Source organism: Eublepharis macularius, chromosome 12 (genome assembly GCF_028583425.1).
Source record: "Eublepharis macularius isolate TG4126 chromosome 12, MPM_Emac_v1.0, whole genome shotgun sequence".
Classification (NCBI taxonomy): Eukaryota; Metazoa; Chordata; class Lepidosauria; order Squamata; family Eublepharidae; genus Eublepharis; species Eublepharis macularius.
This window is the reverse complement of record NC_072801.1, coordinates 59,162,576-59,169,227: the sequence shown is the minus strand read 5'-3', so window position 1 is coordinate 59,169,227 and position 6,652 is coordinate 59,162,576.

Sequence of the window (6,652 nt, the reverse complement as noted above, 5' to 3'; positions counted from 1 at the left end):
CTATGCAGGCGAAGCACCAAGGAAGCTTCTGTGGACAGGGCAATCCATAACTGGGGTGCCAGTGCTGAGAAGGCCCTGTCTGTCTGTAGTAGCCTCTGACTTTGCTTCTGCAGAGGGGACACATGGAGCAGGATCTCTCTGGAAGTGCTTGGCAGGCTGGCGTGGGAGGAAGTGTTCTGATCCCAGACTGTTTAGGGCTTTTAAATAGCGAGCGTTTTCATTTGTGCCTAGGAGCAAATAAGAAGCCAAAGGAAAGCCTTTATGATCAGCAAGATATGATCACTATAGTTTGTGGCAATCTGCAATCTTGCTGGTTCCTTCCTGAGTGGCCAGCCTTTATAGCAGGCATCTCTGAGCAGTAACAGCGCCGCATGCAAAAGGCGCACATGCGCTTGGATGATATGAGCTCATTGACAGGTGAGGAATGAATATGCTCCCTGAAAAAATCCTCCAAAGATGCAGATTGGCAGAAATGCCCTTGGCCTTTACAGAATGCACAGGAGGCAGCCATAAATTAAAACTCGCTTGCACATTGCATCTTTTCCTCACCAGGGAGACTGAGGAAAATGTTTTAAACATATCTTGAGCCAAATTTAGTGGGGCCAAATAAATTGGGAGCGAGGAGAGAGATCTAGTCCACAGACTGCCAGTTGGCAACTCCTAACCTAGTTTCTACTCCTGCTTCATGAATCAAACCCCAAAACAAATCCAGCCAAAATCTAGTCGCCTGCTTAAGAGCTCCGGGGATGAAAGAAGTTGCCTGCTCTTTGGCCATTCCTCCCAGCTCTCTGCAATCCCTTAAGAGTATAGAAGTTCTGCACAATGTGACTCAGAGACATCAGTGCTAATAACCATTGGGACATTTTGTGCCAATGAAGTCCATTGGTTAACTATGCATAAAGCAACTAAGTAAGTAGTCTCCAAAATCTTCAACCAGTCAGTCTTATTAGAGAGCTACAGTCATGTTAATACAGACAAGTGGCCTTAGATTGAGTCAGATGTCTAGTTCAGTGTTGCTTATTTTGGCTGGGAGCAAATCTCCAGGATCTCTGGTAGAAAGCTGGAGATGCCAGAGACTGAACATACCTGGGGCTTTTAGCATGCAAAATACATACTATGCTCCTGCACCACAGCCTCCCTCCCCTACAGTGATCCAGTGCAGCTGTGACCAGCAGCAAAGATGTTACTGGTGCCACTGACTCACAGTACAGCACATCTGTAACTTCCTATACTGTGTCTATAAGATAGCACAGGCTGGGCCACTGCACTCTGCCTTTGCTGTGCAGTGTGCCCCCTGAACTTAAAAACAGGAGAAAGGAGATAAATTAACAGCAAAGCAAGCAAATTTGCCACTGTTTACCTGTCGGCACAGTTTATTCTGAACAAAGAGATATGCCTAATGCTGACTACCTCTCCTATGGCCACTGGTGAGTCTCATCTCTGCAGCTGTGAGGTCTAGAAATTTGTTTAGAAGAATCAGACTAGCAGCATGCTGAATCCTACACATGTTAAATTCAGCACTTGCATAGGATGATTGTAGCTACATAAACCTATATGTCTATAGACCAATTTCTCTAAATTGGGACCTTTCTAATCCTTCTTCTTTCTTGTTACATATATGCTTTCTAAGTCCCACACCTTTTAAAGACACCCATGTCACCAATCATTCCATAGGTTGCCCTGACCTGGATAGTCCAGGTGAGCCTGATCTTATCAGATCTCAGAAGCTAAGCAGGGTCGGCCTTGGTTAGTAGTTGGATGGGACACCTCCAACAAAGACCAGGGTTGCAGAGGCAGGCAATGGCAAACCTTCTCTGTTAGTCTCTTGCCATAAAAACCCCACCAGAGGTCACCGTAAGTCGGCTATGACTTGAGGGCACTCTCCACCACCCATTCCATAGGTTAGGTTTGGGCCCAGCTATCTGCAACACTGTCCATCTCAGCTATAAAGGATATTATAAAGCAGGAAAAGAGGCAGAAAGGGGCAGTACAAATTGCTACAGGATAGGAGCAAGGCTGAAGTTGGGGGCTTTTTAGAAAAAATACAACTAATGGAAAGGTCATGATAGAAATTAATAACTCCATCTTCCTCTCCCATAGAACTTGGAAGTACAGTTGATGTGTAGTAGATTTAGGGTGGCAAAAGAAAGTACTTCTTCATACAATCCCTAATTAACTTGTAGGTCTCGCAGCCATAGACTCTAGCGATATCTACTAGCTTAGATAACATTCAATGGAGATCACACAAATTAATAGTGGATAGGTCCATCAAGAAGTATTTGATATAGTAGTTAAGTGGAGCCTCCATGCTCAGAGGCAGTGAACACTGGGGGAGAACCACAATGAGTGGCTTTCACCTCTGGGCCTGCTTGTAGGTCTTCCAGGAGCATCTGCCTGGCTGCTGTAGGAAGCTGGAGTAGATGGTGTCATCCATCAGAGCTCTTCTTATGTTCAGAACATTAAAAGTCAAAGAAAATATATATCCATGTGGATATAAATATATAGTGAGAGGGAGGTGGGGGAAGAGAGAGAGAAAGCTCTCCGTGTATCCACTTATAACTCTGGTGAATATTTTATGAAGTTCTGCTATGACGGTGCATCTTTGTAAGTGGAAGCCACACCAGTTATGTAAAGCAATTTTGCTATGGCTGCGCCAGCCCTCCCCCTCCTCCAGGGTGGGTGGGGATTTTTTTCCCCTTTTAAAATAGCAAGCGTCCTCTTGCTGCATCAACTGACCTCATGTGACCTCTTTGAGCCTTGGACAGACTAGGTTCGACAGCATCCCTGGGAGACAATGGGAAACTTTCAGACCCCCCTCCAAGCTAGTGGTGGTAGAGAGCCCATCTGGCCTACATTATACTCCTGATGGTAGTTGTGATCTCCTGGTGGCTTTAATGCCTAGTCAATTTTTACATGCTCGATGGGAGGCTGGTCCCTTTGATCGAGCTTGTGTAGGACATCTGGACTGATTGATTCTTATTTGCACTTAATAAGTTGCTAAGAATGTGATTCCCGCAGCCTTGAACATCTTTATCCTATTTCTGTTTGATTTCCCAACCATCTTCCTTTTCACTCGGTTGTATCCCACATTCTTGGAACTGATGGCCTCTCAGAACCATGGCCTTAAGAGAATATCAGTTTATCATTTACAATCATCACTGGGACTCCCACTCACATCCTGCCTGACTGGTTTCTTAAAGCCATTAAAAAAGTGCTATTTCCCTGGAGTACTTTATTTCCCCTATGCTACTGTTGAGCAAGATCAAATTGAATCAAGAGAAAGAAAACCTAGTATGAGATCTGGCAGGAGACACATTGGGAAGTTGTGTGTGAGGAGGGTCCTGCATGGTGGGTGAGGGCAGATGCATGTATGAAAGTCAAGAATAGAAATATTTCCCTCCTCTTGTTCTTGTGGCATTCACCTTTCTCCTCGCCCCCCTTCCCTGATGACCCAGTCCATAATGGTGAGTGCTAACTGAAGGCATGGTAGAGCTGCACGTGTTGGGGAGGAAGGGAAGGACGAGGGCTGTGTTATTGCCAATTAATAGGTAGGCCCCAAAAGAAAGAAAGAAAATTATTTTGCACATTTGTTCCAAGCAAAAAGTACTCAATGATACAAAATACACCCAAATGTCCAGGTTTGCAACAGAGAGATTCCATCTGGCTCAGGGGAAGGGAGGAAGCTTTAAAAATAAACCGGATGGAAGGTGGATTGGAAAGAAGGAGGGGTGAGTTGGGTTGTTGGAGGCTGTACACACATAACATGAAACAGAGAGAGAGAGAGAGAGAGAGAGAGAGAGAGAGAGAGTTTGTGTGTAATTGAATGCATGGAACAGTGCTGGAAAATGTACATTCTTTGTGCCATATGAGAAACTGTGATGTAGTGGTAGTAAGTTTATGGAATGTGTATGTGTGCAAAAGTGTATGACTCTCATATGCATAATCCTATATATCACATATACATATCTCATGTATAGCTCATATACATATACCCATATAGACATATACTCTTTGAAATCCATTGACTTTAGAAGGTTGTAATTCTGTTTAGGAATGAGCATATATGTCAATTGTGGGGGGGGGGCATGCAGGGTTGTAGACAAAAATTGTGAGACTGCAGGTCTGAAGACACACCTGTGAGCATGCACCCCCATGAGCATATTATGTACAGGTGTGTAGTACTGGAGTGCACAATCCATCTGTGAGATTAAGAACACGAGGATGGGAAAGAGTGAGCCTTTCCGATTGCCATTCTGAACCTTTGACACCCCAATTCCTTGAAAGAAATGTTGCCTTCTAGCTCAGAGCTCATTGTGGCGCATGAGTAAACACACAGAACATTGGTCAAAGCCAAAGTGCCATGTGAAAGCATTTCCCTTCTCTCGCCAGCATTGCATTGCAACGAACTTGGTTCCCACACAGACAACCTTATCCTCCCCCTTCCTCTTCACTTGCAGCCCAGGTCTTACCTGTTTATCTGCCCTAAGGTCCTCCCGACAAACTTTTTAAACTCTTCCTTTCGAAACTCCATGGCGTTCGGGTTCTTTTGTTCCGAGAAAGCGGCGAGGTCCTCGGCTTTTGTCCCAGTATCACCTTTTGAAACACGCAGGTTGCAAATTAAAGACTCCACCAATGCATCACGAAGGCTTCTCTGGGGGGGGTCCCGGCTGGTTTCTCCAAAGGGAGCCCGACCTCTTCCTCGAGTCCTTCCTTCTCCTGGCTTTCTCGCCCTTCTCTTTCCCTCTTCTTCCCTGCCTTCCTCCTCCTCCTCCTCCTCTTCCTCTCGCTCAGTCCTGTCTACGGCGCCGAGCTCTCAACTCGAGGAAGGGTGCGTGGGGATGCAACCATCACCGCCTGTGCCTGCCTGGCCCGCTGCCCGTTCCACCAACACGGGCAGAAGCGTCATTGGGGCCGCTTCCCCGACGCACCCGTGCCAGTGCCCTGCGTGGGACGCTGCGGAGACATCCGATCCCCCCGCCCCACCCGTCGCAGGCGCCCTTCCCCGAGCGGGGTCCGCAGCCCGACGGGCACGCAGGCGGCGCGATGGCTGCGGGCAGCCGGCGGGGAACTTGGAGCGTCCCGGGGAACTGCTGGCGCCGCCCAAGGCTGGAATTCAGCACCACGGAGAGCGACGCGGAGGCCAGCGCCCGGCATGGGATTAAAGGCGCTGCGTGGCAGCCGCCTGTGTGTGCCGAGAGGGCAGAGATTAGCCGGGGCTGGGCGAACTGGCGAGAGAAGGGGTGCGTAGACAGAGAGGATTACTGGAGAAAGAAAGAAAGAAAGAAAGAAAGAAAGAAAGAAAGAAAGAAAGAAAGAAAGAAAGAAAGAAAGAAAGAAAGAAAGAAAGAAAGAAAGAAAGAAAGAAAGAAAGAAAGAAAGAAAGAAAGAAAGAAAGAAAGAAAGAAGTGCGTGGAAAGAAAAATAAGGGAACAGAGATATGTTGGGTGAGAACGATAACTATTTACTTAGAAGTGACAAGAGAAGGAAAGTGCATTCGGACGGCCAACACACCTGGGGTATATTCGCGGAAAGATACAGGAATGCTTCTCTCTGGAGGAAGAGGAAGAGGGAAAGCGCGGGGCTAGCCAGAGGAGTGAGTTTCCTGCAGACCCCGGCTGTGTCCCAAGAGGAGGGCAGACAAACAGCTCCGTCATTAATCTTTCAAAAGTACTTAACTAAGCAGGGACAGAAGGGAACAGGGGAAGGTCTTGGGGAGCGAAGCAACTGCCTACCCAGCAGGACGGGGAGGGAGAGAGAGAGAGAGAGAGAGAGAGAGAGAGAGAGAGAGAGAGGACAAGGGGGCTCCGACTGTTATCTGCAGGGGTAGCAGTTCAGGGAGAAGCCGCCTCCGGCAAAGGTGCAGAAGCACCTGCAGGTGCTGCAGGGGCAGAGGAGATGGATTTCTCTTGCAGTTAGGTGTGCTACCTAAAGGGGAATGCTCACCGCCATATGGTCCTCTGTGTGTGTGTGTGTGTGTGTGTGTGTACGTGCATACACCCGGGTGTGTGCAAGTCATCTGTCCTTATACCCACCTGGGGCCTCCTCTGACATTACCATTGGGAAACACAGGAGGGTTTTTTTTTTGAAGCTGCGCTACAAGCTCATAATTTATAGAATTTTCCCAGAGAGAATCCCATGAGCCTGGAGGAGAGAATCATCAACCTGGTGCAGGCAAGCTTTCCTGATAAAACTGTCCAACAATCCTAATTTGGCCTAATTTTCCCAGAGGCAGGCACTCGCCCTGGGATCACTCTTTTGTATAAAAGTGCATCAGGCACAGCCTTGGTGCCTTTTTTGTGGCTACTATGTAGAAACCACAGTGTGGGAGCATGGGGGGTGCTACTTGACGAATGCCTTTTTCACTTGTGAGACTGCTAGTGCGGTATACTCTTGTGTTGACATGAACAAAACTTGATGTTCATTGTTATTTATTTATTTATCAAATTTTTATCCTGCCCTCCCCACAAGCGGACTCAAGGTGGCTAACAAGATTCTTGTTAGACAAGAATCCATGAAAGATGTGTACATGTGTGTATTGTCTAGTGGTTAGAGCACTGGACTAGGATCTGGGAAACCCAGGATCAAACCCCTATTCTGCCATGGAAGCTTGCAGGTTGACCTTAGGCCAGTCACTGTCTCTTAGCCTCACCTA